This window comes from Homalodisca vitripennis, chromosome 5 (assembly GCF_021130785.1).
Source record: "Homalodisca vitripennis isolate AUS2020 chromosome 5, UT_GWSS_2.1, whole genome shotgun sequence".
NCBI lineage: Eukaryota > Metazoa > Arthropoda > Insecta > Hemiptera > Cicadellidae > Homalodisca > Homalodisca vitripennis.
The window spans coordinates 96,600,960-96,620,515 of NC_060211.1; the positions used below are offsets into that span (position 1 = coordinate 96,600,960).

At 36.1% G+C, this 19,556-nt stretch overlaps 1 long non-coding RNA gene across 1 annotated transcript in view; it reads right to left on the bottom strand.

Annotated features, from left to right (window-relative positions):
• LOC124362554 overlaps positions 1 to 19,341 on the bottom strand; it is a 257,948-nt gene extending 238,607 nt beyond the window's left edge. Inside the window, exons 1-2 of the long non-coding RNA XR_006922476.1 lie at positions 19,251 to 19,341; positions 1,992 to 2,008 (exon numbers count right to left, since the gene is read on the bottom strand). This is a non-coding gene — a long non-coding RNA (uncharacterized LOC124362554). The remainder of the gene's footprint in view (positions 1 to 1,991; positions 2,009 to 19,250) is intronic.
• Positions 19,342 to 19,556: the final 215 nt, after the last annotated feature.

Sequence of the window (19,556 nt, forward strand, 5' to 3'; positions counted from 1 at the left end):
TGTAACCCGTCAACCTCAAATTGTCTCACTTAACAAACCATACCCCTCGTTTAAACTACCAAAATCAGCCTGTTATGTTCAGACTGTAACATCTCAATTGCCAAAGCTACCATAACACGGATATCATAATCATCTCTCACGTGTAGACCGTCAACCTCAAACTGTCTCACTTGACAAAGTAATACCTTTCGTCTAAACTAATAAAATAAGCCAGTTATGTTCAGACTGTATCATCTCAATTGCCAAAGCTACCATAACACGTATAACGTAATCATCTCTCACGTGTAGACCGTCAACCTTAAAACTGTCTCACTTGACAAAGTAATACCTTTCGTCTAAACTAATAAAATAAGCCAGTTATGTTCAGACTGTAACATCTCAATTGCCAAAGCTACCATAACACGGATATCATAATCATCTCTCACGGGTAGACCGTCAACCTCCAACTGTCTCACGTGACAAAGTAATACCTTTCGTCTAAACTAATAAAATAAGCCAGTTATGTTCAGACTGTATCATCTCAATTGCCAAAGCTACCATAACACGTATAACGTAATCATCTCTCACGTGTAGACCGTCAACCTTAAAACTGTCTCACTTGACAAAGTAATACCTTTCGTCTAAACTAATAAAATAAGCCAGTTATGTTCAGACTGTATCATCTCAATTGCCAAAGCTACCATAACACGTATAACGTAATCATCTCTCACGTGTAGACCGTCAACCTTAAAACTGTCTCACTTGACAAAGTAATACCTTTCGTCTAAACTAATAAAATAAGCCAGTTATGTTCAGACTGTATCATCTCAATTGCCAAAGCTACCATAACACGTATAACGTAATCGTCTCTCACGTTTAAACCGGCAACCTCAAACTCTCTCACTTTAGTCAGTTTCGTCCAACCTACCAAAATCTGCCCGTTATTTTCAGATAGTATGGTCCCATTTTTAAAGCTACTGTGACATGAATGATGGAATCATCTCTCACGTGTAACCCGTCAACCTCAAACTTTCTCACTTGACAAACCATACCCCTCGTCTAAACTACAAAAATCTGCTTGTTGTTTAGACGGTATTATCCCACTTTTCAAGGATACTATGACACGAATAGTATAATTATTTACTACGTGTTTTCTATAATTTTAAGCTCTCCCTCTGATATTATTACCCTCGTCTACCTACCAAACGATACCATATCATTCGTCCAATCAGCTCAAGGTCCTCTATGTCCAGCTAATCATCACTACTTGAATTATATTAATCAATATTATCTATACTTTTTAAGATATAAACATACAATTATATTTATACATCACAACAGCTTCATAATAAATCTACTTCACAGAAGCGATATTATCACAAACCATTACAGTAACTAGCCACGCCCTACCCAGACGATATAATCCTTTACACCTGCCTGACCTGCCACGGTGTCGGATAACGCTACCATTTTTCCTAATTAATACATTAACCCTTTACCATCTTGCTCTAATCCTATCAGCGTCTCCGTTTCCTCCTATCACAACCTACCCCATTCAGACGATATATTTCATCGTCATATTTTAAGTTATCGACCCTTACAACTTCCAACCCCACATAACGACAAGCCTCTCGTCTAACATTCCGTAACCTGATCTAAAGTCACTTTTAACTTTCAATAAAACAACATCTCGTGTACTGCTCTGATGCCTCCTTACCAACCCACTACCATCCTCGCACTCGTCGCATATTGAATACGACCGACTTTTTCTAACTTAGCACCTCCATCTGTCTTGCCCTAACGTTGTCATCTACATTTGGTGCGTGAATCGTGTTCGGTAAAGATATTGAATACGTCTTGTATAATTAATTTGCATACAAGCAAAAGTGATACATACTATAATTAAACTCTCTAACTCAATTATTCACAATATAACCATAAATATGTATTTGACTGCTTAAAACTCACAGCCATCAAAACTGGTTTGATATTTCTCGTCATACGATGATTACCTTCATATTCTGCATATCTGAAACAAAATACAAATACATTACTTTTAAACATAATGAGGTCAAGAAGGTTGGATAAATTTTTATAATTTAATATTTTTGGAAAATTATGATAAATATTGTACAATCCTACGAAGACAGAATTGAACGAAATGTTAGTCCTTTATGAGATCGAATAATAAACCTGTATACTGCATTACATTGTAATGTATTATGTCATAAAATACCAAACTATGAGTACTTGTACAACAAAATTTTTAAATTCTAACAGATTCATAAAAGTTGGACGATTTGGAATAACGACTTAATACCGTGATGTTATAACAATATAACATTCGAATAGAGAAATTCACAATTGTTCCGAATGTAAAAAGGAAATGGAAAACATAAATCGTTTTTCCCAAAAGGTCGACGTGATTTTATAAGCCAGGCCTGAAGTATAAAAGTGGGGCACGGGCACAATGTTTGAGTTAAGGATTTGTAAAGACAATTCTGATAATCTATTTGTTCAGTATTAGTGATATTGCAGGGAAGATTTGTCCCTGTTCCATCCCTTTTGTACACACACCGTAAGAAATTCGTCAGGTTGGCAGAGCAACGAAGCCGAGGTAATATTTGCGGACCCCTTTCCTTCCCACACAACATTCCCCTTCACTCCCTCTCCCTCCTAGCCAGCGCCATTGTCCTCTGAACATCAATCAATTACCTCCCATGGGTTGACGTAACCCTCTCCTTCCAATACCGACCACACCTTTGTGTCTTATATTAAACTTGGCCAATCGGTGTACCGCGGCCGCCCCGCCGCACCGTGTTGCTACGTAAATTTGTTTTGTCTCAACTTGAAAATTACATCCTCATTGAATATATCAACTCGTTCTAATACCATGGCCAAATGTACCATGGATAAATAACGTGCAAATTAGTAGTCTCGTATAATGTAGACACATTTTCTACCTATTTTTATACTGCAACACAAAACATCTAAAGTTACTTTTGCATCTTTTCCCCTTTATCTATTTTGCCAGCTACAAGTCACTGTTACGTATTTGTCATATTTTCCAAAAGAAATCTACTCGACATCCTCATGTTACCCAATATTTTAATTTTCAAGAAAACATCAGAAACACTACATTATTTTCTATATTATAAGTATATGAGAGAAACTAAAAATACGTTAACAGTGACTTAAATTACAGAGTGTTCTATTTGTACATCAAGATAAGTAAAGGTTCTAACTGGCAAAAAAATAAGGTTAGTTAGTAGGGATCTCCGAGCCTGTAATATGACCGCAGGCGCTGAATCTCTCAATTACAGGGTCCCCACCCACGTGCCACCAACCACTCTGCTGGAACCTAAATCTGCTGTATTACAAGTCGTACCTGTATATTACATCCTGCATTGATATTATATTTGCTGCTTTTGTTACCTATTTGATCCTTATTCAAACTCAATTTGAGAGTATTGATAGTATGATTCATCCAAAGGCTACCCACCACACAGAATGTCTCGTAAGTGCATGCCTTACTACCCAGTGCTGTTATATAACCAACCTCTTAGCCGGCAGCTCGTCATTAACTGTATGTATTCACATTTCCCGGATAACGAAGGCGTACATCGGTGGCTGCACGTGGTCAAAGGTGGCTATTAGCTTTGCCCACACTCCTGAGCGTGACACTGACTTTGCAACACCCGGGAACTTCAGACCCGGAGGCTATGACGTCACTCCTCGGGGGTGTAACGACAGAGCCAAGGACTGTAATAACACCCCTCCACCCCATCAATGAGTGCGTGGTGTAGAGTCAGTCTTGGGTTGGTATGACCCAAACTGGACATGAGCCACTACCCCTCTGGAGGTGGTTTTCAGGTCTTGTACTGGAACTATACCCCTTTGAGGGAAGTAAATCTAGTTCCTGTACATACCAGGGTCTGGTGTTAAACCCCTTCATGTTTGACGTGAACATTACATAAGAGACATTGAGGGGTGAAATTCAGTAGGGAGTTCTCTGCCTTCCCTGGTTTGATGCTTGGCAGTATATACAGTTCGAACAAATCACCTTCCAACATAATACGTTACAATTACTCGATCAAATAAATTGGAAAGCATATTGCTTGGAATTTGAATACCCTTACTAAATATTTGGGGAAGAAGTAGTGAATCAAAGCACTACATAAATCGATGAACTATTTTAAACTAAGCAACATACATTTCCCGTCAACTATCTGGGTAAATTCCTCTCTGAATCATAATCCCAGAATGGTGTTATGTACAGTTTTCCATCTTGAATCATCCATCTTCCTTGGAAGAATAGTTTGTAGTCGTCCATTGCATTATCGCCTGTCGTGTATCTAACACTGTACATGTGATATAAAGCTGCCAAAGCACGCGTAGCTGTCGTATTAAGTGTCATGATATTGTATGCTTCGCGGTGGCGACGGCTTATCTGATGTTGACCACAGCATAACGACTCTGCATGTCGTAAACCCGATATGGTCTACAAAAGAGGCGACAAAGTGTGTGTTATTGACATTTAGAAAGTGAGTGGGTTCCTGTGCTGAGTAGGCAGTGAGTATCAGATAATCTGTGGTTGGGTCCGGTGCTGTCTCGCAGAAGTATTGATGCTAATAACATAACATTTTCCTCGCGTGAGGGTTTGTCGCAATATTTGATCGTCTCTGAGAGTAGAACACTTTTAAGTATACACTAATTTCTCAGGGATATTCGAGTATTATGTTCTTGAACATATTTCTCATAGGATATAACTCATCCCATTGTTCTAAAAACCGCTTTGACCTAGATACCACAAAAAATAATGGTAGTTTCCTTTTAGCCATTCCAAGAGGATGTCTATCTCGCTGATCCTCCCGCTATTGGAGGTGGTGAAAGCATACTTGGCGGCATCCTGGCCAAATAAAAGACATCCTGTGGAGGGACATAGTTTTAAACTAGATCCTGTTTATGAAGACATAAAGATTCTTATAAAATTTCAAGACTATAGATCAGTGGGTTTACGAGATATCCCCCTGAGTGGAAAATTTCGCTAACACTCGGCCAATACTCATGGTGGAACTTGTACGAGTTTAAAGTCGTGTCAAAAGTCTAAAGATGGCCGAATGTCAAATTCAAGGATCAATTCGAAAAATTTCATAGCTGGAGCTATTCGGCGATTTTGTGGGTGTCAGTCAACATCTTTGGCTTTCTACACTACTCACGAACAACACCATCCACCACTCATAATGATTTCTCCCTAAACAAGGCACATTCTCCAATGGATTTATGTTGAACTATTTATTCCCTTCCGCTTGCAGCAAACGAATAAAACTTCTCAATTTACGTTTGGTGGGAGACTCAATAGAGGCGGCTATGCTTATACTCGTATATAGTATACAAGATAAAATCCTACATTTTCGCGTCCATATAATTTGGACATATTTATTGTCACGCGTTTAGCCTTCCCTACATTACAATAAAAATATACTCTCCTAAAATTAAGAAGATCCAAAATTTAAAATTCCAATGTTAGGACGTTTACTTCCTAAATCTGTCTCTTGGTAACAATCTTATGGTGGCGTACACTTCCAGGTTGAGTCGAAGCGGGTGAGAACATGATATTGTATCTTGGCTGGATAACGAAATCTTTTTAGAAGCCTCAGGAGCGCTTGAAGATTGACATTCCTTAATCTGTCATTGTCTTTAAAATACCATTCAGCTCGGTGAGGTAACGTTGGAAACTAGAGAACGCTGGCTCGCCCTGACCATACATTGGTTCGGCTGCGGTTGCCCTAAGACGGAGCTCGCCAAATAACACTGCAGTGCGCGCCTATGGACTAGGCGCCCCGCCCCATCTTTGGCTTTCACCAAACTTGGTCTGATGTTATACAGGCCTGTATGAGTCATCATCTTCGATCGTTACTGTAGTTTCGAATGGTTTGATGATAAAATCGATTAGGCTTGAACAGATTAACTCAGGACAGTGGAGAAGAGCCTAGATATTTATTACGCCCCTGTGGTGAGCGTTGTGTACTAAGTACGTTACAGTTCGACTCTGGAGGACATAAATATTACTGTCTCCATTGAAACACAGAATCTGTTTCCAAAAAAATCATTTATGGGGATCAATAAAATTAGAATAAATGTACTCCCAACAAGATGCGTAAAAAGATGAATGGTAAATAATGCCTTATTTTATTTGACTAAGTTACCGCTAAGAAGCCCTTTTTAACATTTAAAATGGGAACTACTGCTTAATGTGACTTCCGAATACACCACCAATGACAGGGTAGCAGGACTTTTTGCAAGGATGGGATCCTTACGAAAATAAGACAGTGACAAGCTAAAGAGCCCTTTCGGATACTGCCGCTAAAGTGATATAAGAGTTTTCACCGCACTCAAGTTGGTCATTCATGGGGTTTGAATAAAGGTAGTAGATATCAATTGTTCATTTAATGAAGTAGGGTAGTAAAACTTAATTCATTGATAATAATATCTTTTCAAATGTAACGTAAAATAACAATTATAATATTCATACTTTCGCATACTGTAACATCTCTGAATGAGCGTCGTACACAAGGAGCGCGTGGTAAATATTCACTGCTGCGGCCGGAAATGTAATGAATTCTCGACATGGTGGATGCAGCCATGAATATTCCAGCTGTTTATTGCAAGATAACGAGAGAGATAAGACGGTCTCGGTGCGGGATAGGATGTCACCATCAGCGAGCACCCCTTTATTTCCAACAGTTTTTAATATTTCCCGTGCCAGGCTTGTCGTCAGAATGCATCAGTGGCGACAGAGGCATGAATTCACTATCAGTCTCGCTTTACGTTGCCTAATTGGCAATGGTTGTCCACGCCATTACAGTCTTAAGATTATTTAAAATATTTCCCGTTATTTTATATGAAATGAAACATTATGAAGTTTGACATCGGAACACTGTAATGTATACGAAGTGAATACGAATGCGAATACGAATACAAATAACAGTTTCTGCATAATATGAAACAAGAATTACCTGAGTATACTGCATTTCATTTTTAGGGGCTGTACAGATTTGATTATGTACCTAGAAGTAAATAATGTCCTACATTATTTGCTAATATTCGCGAATATTGCGTTGTAAAGTAGTCTAAACTGTTAAATTATTAACTATTTGTGTAATTTAGATACTATTCGTTCAAATAAAAATAAATAATTTCTATTCATGTTTTCTAAATTTGATTCTGATATTCTTAATACATATCGCCGACGTGAATATAAAGAGAATTCAAATAAAAAAAAGAAGAAATTGAATAGACTGTAATGTAAAACATAACAATTATATAAGAACACACTTGCAGCACTTGCAGTAGGCTGATGAATTGAAAAACGGACGCGACATAAATAAAGTAAATGCAAAAAGAGAGAAAAAAACATGTAATTATTTTCCGAAGTGTTAAGGTGGACACAAAGAGGACACAGCCAGTTGTACAAACACATAATAAAGTGGTCTCTGAGCACTCATTGGAAATCATATTATTTCACAATGGTCATCCAATAATTGATGTATGTGCGGGTCCCTCGTGACGTCACGGCCGCTCAGCGCTCAGGACAACACTCAATACATGTATTACAAGCCATTTGTTCTTGTTGTGTATTACAATTCGTTACGCCGTGTTTATTGCCAGTTTTATTCACTAGAAACAAAGCTTTGAAAGCCTAATGAACAAAAAATAACCGTTTGTTTTCTTTTTGATAACAAACAATCGTACCAATATCAAATACGTTTTATTATACACATGGACGACGTGTCAGCTCTGATATTCATTACACGTATTATTAGTTACAGTAACTGGTTAATTGCATCGGAATTCTCTCATCTCCTACGTATGTAATTTGTAAACTGTACAAAATGCAAGAAACGTCCAATTAGAATGGTTTAATTAAAATTGAAAACTAAACTTTAATTAAAGTTTTTAATTTTTCGCTTTCCATCAATTACTTTTGATATTTAAAATAAGAGGTCATTAACATTTATTGGCATTGTATGAGTTAAGAAAGAAAATATGGTGGTAAAAAAAAATTGAAATTTGTTTCTATGTATGCCTTAATAAGGAAATATTATAAAAGAAAACAACAAGCTGTATAGAAACACGGGAGCATCAACGGATGTGTCTTTAGTGGTATCAAAATGTCATTATCTGTAATTTTCTTCCCATTTTCCATTGCAACAACAGTTTGATACAATATTTTTTACTACACACAATATTGGATAATAAATCCACCATTCGTTTTGAATTTCGAAATACATAAATACATGGTGGCTAAACAGTTTAGGTTGAGGATGAGAGAAACATTTCCAATGTACGAATACATCTTCCCTGACCTAACCAGATATTTTAACCACGAATTTAGAAGATATAAATAATAAAATATTGGAAACTATACAACGCAGCTATAATGCTCTTACAAATTTCAGCGTTATCTGTCAATGTGAGACTGTTTATTCAGAAATTAAAGAAAACTAACAGTAAATGTTCGTTGACTAGCTGGGAATACGGTCACAACTATTTCTTTATCCCTCTTCAAGTCATTGTTGCTCTTCCTCTACGAAATAAACTAAAAACAAGTCTCAATTTATATCCGAATTAAGTATAAAATATCCGATATTATAAGGTGTTATAAAGTGATATAAGGCAGCCACCGCTGGTTGACGCTACTTAATGCAGGTCTATTTTGTTTCTTACACGGAAGCAGGTAAAAGTGCTCCGTGAAATTTATATCCGAATTAGCTATACAATATCCGATGATCCTGAGGTGTAATTAAGTAATGCAGGGCAGCCACCGCTGGTTGACGCTACTTACGCATGTCTATTTTGTTTCTTACACGGAAGCAGGTAAAAGTGCTCCGTGAAATTTATATCCGAATTAGCTATACAATATCCGATGATCCTGAGGTGTAATTAAGTAATGCAGGGCAGCCACCGCTGGTTGGCTAAGTCAACAGATTGATCACCACGGGCGGTAGAAATAATAAAGCTATTCAATTCTCCAGCAGAGGGAATATTTATGAGGCGCGCAGGCAAAGAGCCGGTGCGGTCGATTAAAGCAGAGTGTTTCAGCAATTAATTCACTGTTTAGAGGATAGGGAGCGCGCGTGTCGCCCGGAGGATATACACTGCGTCACCGGCTTCCGGCAGGGCGGGCACCCCGTGGGGCAGATCCCCTCGTCGACTCTGTCGTGTCTATGAGTAAGGCTTGACTGCTTCTGACTGCCCTTGCATGGTTATCTGGCTACTTGTGAAGGAGACAATGCCAGTGTCAAACTCACGTTTTATATACTTACAGAAGCCATCGACCGACTTGTGGAAACTGGAACATTCAATTTCTAGAAAAGATGTGAAAAAGGGTAATTGTGCAGATCGTGCGTACAGTGTAGACCAGGGAGAACAATGGGCAACTGATTGATGTATTGTTCTTGAGTCCACAATAAAGCGCACGATACGTATTGTCAATATTACTTTTTCGAGCTCACTTAACTTTTCTGGACTGTTAAAACCCGACCGTACCGCTACAACGAAATATTTTACAAAGCCAGTCCACAATGGCCAACACATTTTGGCTCTGTGACCTCAGAGGTCAAAGGTTTTTGTGACTAGATACCAAAACCGTGTTAGTGAGGGATTAACGCCTGTAGCTCAGGAGACCCCTCTCCCTCCATCCCTCTTACACACACCACGCTAAGATTAAGCTGTTTATTAAGCTGTTTGGAAACACAATATCGGCAATATTTCTCAAACAAATCGTATATTCTAATGCGAGCTAAGAGTACGATCACACATATCTTGGAATTCAGTTAAATAATTTAATTCAATTACTGCACTACATGTGTTTCTGAAGGATTAAATTCCTTCAAAAACACGCGCAATGCAGTAGGAATCTAAACAAGTCTCCAGTCCCGAATATATCAAGAACGTTACAGGTTTAAGTATGATATTATTGATCAACCGAATGATTCAAACTCATCAATATTTATTAACTCTGTTCGTATATTTTTACGCGTGAGTGCATATATGATCAAGCTAAAAGAAAAATTAATAATTTTATGTCATTCAATACTAAAATGAATTATCATCAAGCAAAATCCCAATAAAAAAATAAAATGCTAAAGATATGATGCACAAATTAAAGGAAAAAAATAATTAAAAATCCCTAACCACTTAAAAACAACACTTGTATATAACATTTAACGTATAGTATATAATCTATTTTTAAGTAATAAAGTGTCCTAGAAGTTGCACGATTTTACATAATTTCAAATTTATGGCGAAGAATGTCTTCAGGACAGAGTTAGCTCAAGATTATTCACAACAATATTATAATTATATGGATTATTTAGCCGTATAGTTAATAGCACGTAATACAACGAAAAATAATCCAATTTGAAATAGATGCAGTGCGGAAGAATTATGCTTATTTAAAATGTACTGGCTTTATGGTCCTTTGCTGATAAAATTTTGTTGATAGGTCTGTATTGTGAATACAGTTTTCTCATCTATTCCAGTATCTAGCCTCGCAACCATTCGACGCGACGGTTTGTGTCGCAATCAGTGAACATTGCAGTTCTAATTAAGATATATTTAACGATGCTCCGCATTACACGATTGTAATGATTATTATTTACCCTTACCCCCCTACAAGAGTTGAGTGTATTTAAAAACGCAAGTCAAGTGCTTAGATTTATAAAAGAAAATTTCTCACATATTTTGAAATTACGACCGCCCGCATAACATAACACAAGTTTGAACCATCGGCAATCTTTGACGGTTCATGCTATAAATTATAATGAGTCGAAATTAAAGCGATAGTTAAAATGCTTCAATGCCATAGTTTTGAAAATTTCCACTTTAACTTCCACCATTCACTAATGTTTGTCACCACCGCCAAAGAATAGCGTAAACAAATAAACAAGCTATGGTATTTGGTCTTTGAACATTTCTACCAATAGTCAACGTACACAACTGTTGATCTGCTGATTTTGAAAAAAAGAGAAATTTGGCCTATAAACGACACACAAAATTTCGTTTTATATAAACTTCCCACTACGCTCACAAGAAAGTAACACGCATGGAGTGGTGTGTAACACGACTTAGCCGGGAGTGGTGTTATGCAAAGGAGCTCATGAAAAGTAAAAATGTAAGAATTTGTTCGGATTCGGTCATTGTTCTGATCGTGATAAGTTGAATTTTCTTAGAAATCCACCTGAACCTCGGTAACAAATGTGTGTGATTTGAATATGAATGCACTACACTCAGTCAGTTATTCTGACTATAGAATTTATTGCTGGTGCGCACAAAGAGATATTAGTCATCCTACGATGTACGAGGAAAGTGCATACATGCAAAACAGCAGAAGAGAACTAACTTCTCGGTGTAATTATAAGCAAGTAATACTGATCTCATCGTATCGCAGCGAAAAAAGGAAAGGCGACAAAGCGAGGCCTTGAGGCTGCCTAGCCCTAATCGTACCTAGTTATTGTTGCTGGTTGTGCAACCCGCAATAGGTAGGAAGCAGTTTTTCCACAGTCAAGCCATCCCACACGGAGTACAGTCAAGGTCGGCTCTAGTGTGGCCCGATACCTTATGCGTGCTGCAGCTAGGGATATGATATGCAACCTTATACTGTACCAGCGACCACGAAGCCTGACACTCGACATTTTAAAACTATCAGAATAGAAATTTAATCCTATTATTTCTGTCCCGAGCAATCACGAAATAATCTATAACCTATATGGTCGGACACTTGGATTATTCAGAATATGCACAGCTATAGAACTGAAAAGTGATTAATAGTATCAATAATTAGCTGTGATAACAATTAATTCTGAATAAGTTCGCTATCTAAAGATTCTGCACATATTCTGCAACATAACCCAGTAACAGAATATAAATAAGCCATCCGAGATAGTACAATATTCTGTCATATAACCGCACACGTCATTTACACTCTTCATTATACATGCATTAAGTCTCAAGTCTCAAAGAAATTCCATTACAATGTATCAAGATCACTGTTGTAAAACATATGCAAGAGCCAATTATATACATCTTTGACGTTTTCATAGGATATTCAATAATTTATTACATAAACATGACTTATTGGTTTCTAACTACTTGGATACAGATGCGTAATTATTATATAGCCAATTTCAATGTACGTTATGTCAGCTCATTAAACTCCTTATTATCGAACATCGGAGTTCTAAACATACTTGAAGGTGATATTGTACAAACTCAGCTAAAATTCCTTATTATTGAGCATCGGAGTTCTAAACATACTTGAAGGTGATATTGTACAAACTCAAAAAGTGAGCTAAAAGCTAAGTTTTATTATTAATATTGTTAAAAAAACATAAGGCAATGTGCTAAAAACTATATTCAAATTAAAAATCATTTTTTTAATTTTAAAATGTATTACATTTTCCCAAATATAAACTAATTTCCCTACCTTCCTCCAAACGTTAAAAACAGTATAAATTACTAAGACAGCACAGATAAGGCATGAAAAATGTTCCGTCTACGGACAATCTATTGGTATATTCTGTTTCAAAGTACGTAATAAACGTAAACGGCAGAATAATATGTGTAGGCCTATATTTTTAAGAATTCTCTAAAGGCTTCCTAATGGGAAAATAATTAACCACTAAGAACGTAGAGATCCTTCCTTAACTCCTTAAGTTTGTCACACGTATTCAGATACATTTTGAATGTCGAATATTACGAAATTTTTGAGTAATCGAAACCTACAAATGAAAATTAATTAAAAAAACACACATAACTAAATTGTAAATGGGAACATTTAAAAAGTTGTGTGTTGTAGGCGAAGTGACAGGGTGGTGGGTGGGGGGTTGTGACGCTAATTATTCTAGATTTACAGTTAGAGTAAATTACAGCGGCAAGGCACACAGGAAGGGTGATAAGCTATCTGAGTCCTGCCACCGCGGCGGTTATCGTGCGGCCGTCGCCTGCACACAGCGCCGTGTTACATGGGCACAGGAACACAACTGTTGTAAGAAGTGTGTTGCATTTATATAGGTGTTAGCTCTATAGTACACCATGAACGGTACACTCTATAATGCACTCTATAGACAGCTGTAAATATTGAGCACGATAGAGCTAACGTTGATAAAATGCAGCAAATCAAGCACTAACCGACGATAAAGTTATTTTTATTTTATTAAGTCAGTTGCCAAAGATCTAGTACACTAAAGAACTAAAAGTCGGTCAGAACATATCAGAAAATAGATGTAACTAATTATTCCTAACACCCTTCAACTTATAGCATTGTCTTAAAAATGTGACGAATTACGTTAAACTAGCGACTTCATGCCAGATAAAATAAGTTCGTAATATTGGCCTATATTTTTGTTATTTAAATTATAGTAAAAATCCGCCTAAATACTTAAAAAATAAAACCCAATTTTTGAAATTTAAATTTTAAAATAGAACAATATTGAAAATACTAAATTATGTCATTATAATATAACTTACATTTAGAATGTGTTCGTATCTTCTGTAAGCAGATATTTATTTTTTTTACTGGAGGTGGTTATTTGTGAACATGACGTAATGCCGAAACAACTTTAATAACCCAAATGTTTGCCAAGGGTTTTAGTTTACTTTTTATACTAACTTCGAAGATAGACCTAATTTGTGGAGTTGATAATATAATGTACATTATGTATAAACGTGCGAAAATAGATACTTGTTGTCTTTCTAGATATTGTACGTCTATTTTAAAAATAGATTACTGCATAAAAATGATTTCCAGACGTTTTAATTCACAAGCATTTGATACTCTCAACGGCTATGTAATTGAAAAGCTATGGCCCAAATTGTTCTTTTATTAATCCTACCCACATTCGTATAAAAAAATATGGGGTTATTTAAAAAGTTTGTTAATTTTTTATAAATTTTAAATCAATCTAAATTGTATTTTATAGTATATTTACTGACTTTAATTTAGATTTAGTATTATGAATCAATTCAATAAACGGTCAATAAGGTCAAATCGATAAACGATTTTAATATATTCAATCCTAATTCATTGAATGCTTAGTCCATAATCTTTTGAAACATGTCTATAAGTCCCAATTTCAACGGAGTTAAGGCTGAACGTCGATGGCCCGAAACAATAACATTTTAATTCAATTTCTTAGATATCTAAGGAGGACAGTGAACCGAGGTTATAGAGACGAGAACATACATCTCCTGGTGTTAGGTCAAGTGATCTTGCTGAACGTAATGGATTGTTTGATAAGCGTTAGTGAAAGTCAATTCTGCCTGTCTGTTTGCCTGTCCGCACGATATCTAGAAAAATATTTTAAATTTTAGTAAAGAAGCATTTAGTTACAATGTGGAATCTATAGTACACTAAGAATGGAACTCTTCTGGTGGTTGCGAATTTTGAGTATGAAGCTTTATATCTATGTTGGAAACATCAAGATCGATCTGGGTGCATATCCCACTAGGGATTTAGCTGAGCGTTAGTCTTAAAATATTCGCCCTGATTTGTCTCCGGGCGATATCTCGAAAATAAATTAACCTATAAACATGAAATGTCAACATGAAATTTCCAAAGATATCAATTAAGGTTTAGGAAAAATTACTCTGTCCCCCGGTCTGTCCATCTACATGTATATATGTTTTTCATCTGATATTTCAAGAACGAAATGCTATGGACCTGAAACTTAGCATGTGACTTTTACATAGGGAACGTCGTGTTTTAAGTTGGGCATGTTCCTTTAGGGGATTTGACGTAGCGTTTATAGACAGAATCGCTTGAGAACTAGATCTCTAAACTGTGAATTTTGTACGAAAGTTATTTGTACAGAAATAAGAATGAGTTTGATGATAGTGATTTTAGTACATGGGATTTAGCTAAGCGTTATTGAGCGACTGTAAAAATTTAGTTTTCTGTCGGTCTAGGAGCTCTGTAAAACCTTTTCTTTTCTGTCTAGGCTACTTGCTTGCCTGTACGCAGGAAATCTCGTAAACGACGAGCTATAAACTCAAACTCTTACGTGCAACTTCAGAGAAACCTTTTGCACTACATGATTTTCAGTATTGCTCTAATGGCCATATATTCTTAATTTTCAGTACTAATCACTCTTTAAAAGAACACTATACACTATTTTTTTGAAAAAAATCTCACAAAAATCTGTCATTTTGAATTAACTGTAATAGATTATAGGACTGATAACTTTTACAACTTACAGGTTTATAACTTTTTAACACACATTAAAACTTGAACTACTCCTATTCACTTGTGATTGACACAGTCTACATGTTTGATGTAATTAGCTAGAGAATTACTCGTATTAAGTAAATAAATCAATATATTGGACCTTTACACGCTTTGGTTCAGGGATTAGAAAATGATTTTCGAAAAAACCCCAATAAAATGAATATTTGTAAAAAGAAACCATAAATTCTGTTTTAATAGGATTTCGTCAGTGAACGAATCCATCCAAGATCATTCGGAAAATGAAGGGACGTCCTAATTTCGTAGAAACCTTTAATATTTAAAGTCTCTTGTTTGCAGAAAGTGTAGAAACATTCCCTTTATAAATGATTATTGAAAAGAATTGATTGACATATTGCATCTCCTCCTCCTATTTCTCCAGTAATGCTATAGCTACGAGATGTGGTTGCTTTAGACTATATGCTTATTTATGTTCTTATAGAACTAATAATATTTGTTGATTATTTACTAAACCATTTCTTAAAATACAAATTTTAAATTGGTAAAAGAGGAAAAGTGAGGAGCCTTATACCAGGAAGCTTAAAGTAAACTTGTATAATTGTTTTTATTTTTGTAAAATTGTAGCATTCAATATTAATATATAGTTTAGTAGCTTTTTGAAATATTTTAATTTTTTTTCCCATTTTATTCAACATTATTGCTAAATAATTAATATTTAGTTGGAATTAAAAAATATATCACTAATCTATTAGGTTAATGCTATGTGAGTTCATGATCAAATTTAGAATTATTATTTTGATACACTTTTCAGAACTGGAAGATATTAATTAACGTACTATAAGTGCTTAAATCTATCTCTTAAATAAAAAATCTAGTAAAGCTTATTTAACTCTATTCAGCTTAATTTCGTGCTTAAAATTTAAGGATGTAAAATTTAAACAAATACAAAACTTTCATAGAAACGAAAGTTAATGAATAACAAATTCTGCGAGACAATGTTATTTACAAGTCGTCGCATTGTTTCTCGAGAAACTTTTTTTAATCAGATAAAACAGTCCTTGATCCGAATAAATGAAGAAGTTTCCAAGTTTCTTGGTAATGAGAGTCCGCTGAAAGTTACGTTTAACTGTTTTAATAAGACGGAATCGGTGGAATTGTCTCAAAAAGTGCGATTTAAACTCTCCAAGGATTAATTAATTTCCTTAATGATGTTATCAATCCTGCGATTTGTTTTTTTCGCGAGATTGAAGTTTGAAATGAAGGATATAAATGGGTTCTTAAAATAATGACAGCGCGCTGTGTTAGCTGCGTCTTTTGTAGTACCGGAGCGGCGGCCTACAGTCCCAGGATCAATACCGCACTGTACTTGGTCCAATGCCTTTTTAATCCACTGTGCGCCTGACGTAAAATTCATGCTCGGCTGTAATTCAGTTCAGTCCACTCCGTCGAGCAAGGGAGACTGTGACATCAGCTACTGTGCGCTAGTTTATAACTTATACATCTCGGCTGTCTCTTACAACAAACCCCTACTGGCCGGATGTAGGTCATAATGCTAAAACAAAATCTCGACCAATAGCAACGAGTAGTCATGCGCAATCGCCGTGGACCCAGTCCCAGTGTAGCAATCTGAACCTCTTATGAGGTCCGTTCTCTCAACCAGTGCCATTCTAGTTGTAACACAAAATAAGCCATATCAACAAATGTTAAATATCCAAGATGCACGGTTTAAATTACATACTGACGATCTTCAAATTTTTAAATCATACCTTAGTACCTATCAATTTTATTCAGGTCTAAAATTACTAAGATACAAATCTGAAAAAAGTTTAGTTAAGGTTTACATATTTCTAAAATATATCAGAATTTGGTTGCAACATGCTTATGGGATGAATAGAGAGCTTGGCGCGGTAAGAAAGCGTTCGGAGTGGATGTGTTTTCTTGAAATAACCCAACAACTGGAGCGTACCCGGCCATGAATAATATGAAGAAGTGACGCCACCGCTACATGATGAAGGCGCGAAATACAGATAGTCCGCGGACTGACGCATTAAATCTTACAGTTATGTAAATCGCGAACTGAGGAAAAAGAGATGGAAATGCAAATGCAATCACAGCAGAATCCATAACCCTGGTATAGAGCCGTATCTCGCCACACAGCTCGGCACCGCTGCCGGGCGGTAATATTCCGAGCTCGTTTCGACTTCATTGCATTGAGCGATAAAAGTGAAAAAGACATAATATCAGAGCTACTGGATGTAAAACTTCTGGAACTCGGCACGCCAGATAAGCTCCCTTTGCATTTGAGTGATAAATTTTGGATCAAACGTTACAGCTAGCTAACTCCCCTGTGACAGTTGTTTATAAGTAATGTAGTTTTGAAAAGAATTATAATGTATTGTATTATTTTTGTAAGAAATATTTTAAACTTAACTATTGCAATATTCGAAACTTAACTATAAACCATTCTATAAGGAACGTACACCTGCAAAATACTTTACTACAAACGACAAAAACTTAAAATACAAGTAGTTTTTTATAATTGTTACATTTATGAAAATTACACATAAAATATATTTTTGCAGATATATGTCTTTACAGATTTAAAATATAACGTATTTAAATAAGCTTTAAAACAGTCCTTCCTGCACACAAATCACAATTAAAACACATTTTAAGTCAGAAGTTACCCTGCTGCACCAATTTAACAGTTAATAAAGTGTAGTTACATAATTACAGTTTTAGCTCTAACACAACACTAAAGCTCTTATCATAATTACAACTTTGGGTAATTCTCCTAATCTAAAGAGCGATTTCACAGAAGTGCACGAAAGAAAGCTCTATAGCTCTATTATACTCGGTTATTACTTAAAAGCTGCATTCAGTGTAATTAGGGCTGTCGAGGTTTTCTGAAGTATTTTAGGTCGCCGGATCGCGATTCATTCGCCGGTTTTTACCGGATCCGAGAGCCGAGACTGGCTCTGTGGTAGGTGACGTCATTAGGGAACAGTGAGCGGCTCTACGTCGCGTCGCTATCACAACTGATTAAAAAACCGAGTCGTTGTGTTTCAAGATAATACTGTGTCGTTAAAGCTAAGCGGGGCCCAGCCGATAACGACCAGCCAAATTACCGGCCTATTTACTCTGGTTGTCCCTGGTTCATCTCTTTCTTTGCTCAGGATTATTGCTGTGAGGCTGTATAGCTAGTCTTATAAACTGTGGATAAATAATTGTATAGCGCACACCTGGTGTAGATGCGCTTGACACGGCACTTGACATTTGGCAAAAGTAACGTGTTGTTTGGCAAGCTTTCTTTAAGTAAGTTTTCAACGCCAGTATATGTTTGATCAAAATTTCGACCACAGACGAAGGCTATTCATTAACACCATTTTAAAGTATACAAATGAATACAAAACGTAAATATAATTAACAATTTACGATTATTTGGTTTTTAAATTAACCAAAGCAGCAAAGATATACATTACTGAAATCGACTTGAAATTTTGATGAAAATTTAGATTGATAACAAAAACTTGGATTGAAAACGAAAATTTAGATTGAAAACGAAAATTAAGTTTGGAAACGAAAATTTAGATTGGAAAAAAATCTAAAACGTTGACAAAAGATAAAATTATTTTAGATGACAAAAATGCCGAAATACATATTCAACATATAGTAAACGGCTACAGTAATTATTTTAAAATGAAAATTATTGCTGCTTTTAGTAAATTACTAAATGTAATATTTTTTTCGTTACTTTCTTATTACGGTACTTTAAACTTTTTATAGAATATCAATAAATTTTATACGTTCTTTTGTAAATACAATGTGATTGCACGTTTTTCACGCTACTGATTATTAACTACTGTTTCTTTAAACAGCAAGGAGCCACTCACTAATCAATCGATAGAACAAAGCCAAGTGAGCACGGAGATAAAAAATCCTTACAAACTATTAGAGCATATGCAGAACACCAAAATACATTGAACACACACAGACACAACATAAAATATGGAGAGATACGCACATTGAGGTGTGTGGCGGGGTACAACACAGAAACACAACACAAAGAACGAATACAGGCAGAGAGCGGAAGGTACTGACTGTTGGGAGGCCGCGCGCGCTATGGACATGGAAGCGGGAGCGCTGAGCGCGTTGTCGCTAGTACATCTGCCCGCCGCCAGGTGCGCTGGTCACCACCCCGCCACCGCCACCTGCTCAACCCACACCCGCACCCGCACTATCTGTATTAATCATTATACCGACACAAAAACTCAGTCATTACCAGTGTTTGTCAAACAATACAATTACTAATGAGTTTAGTTACTTAAAT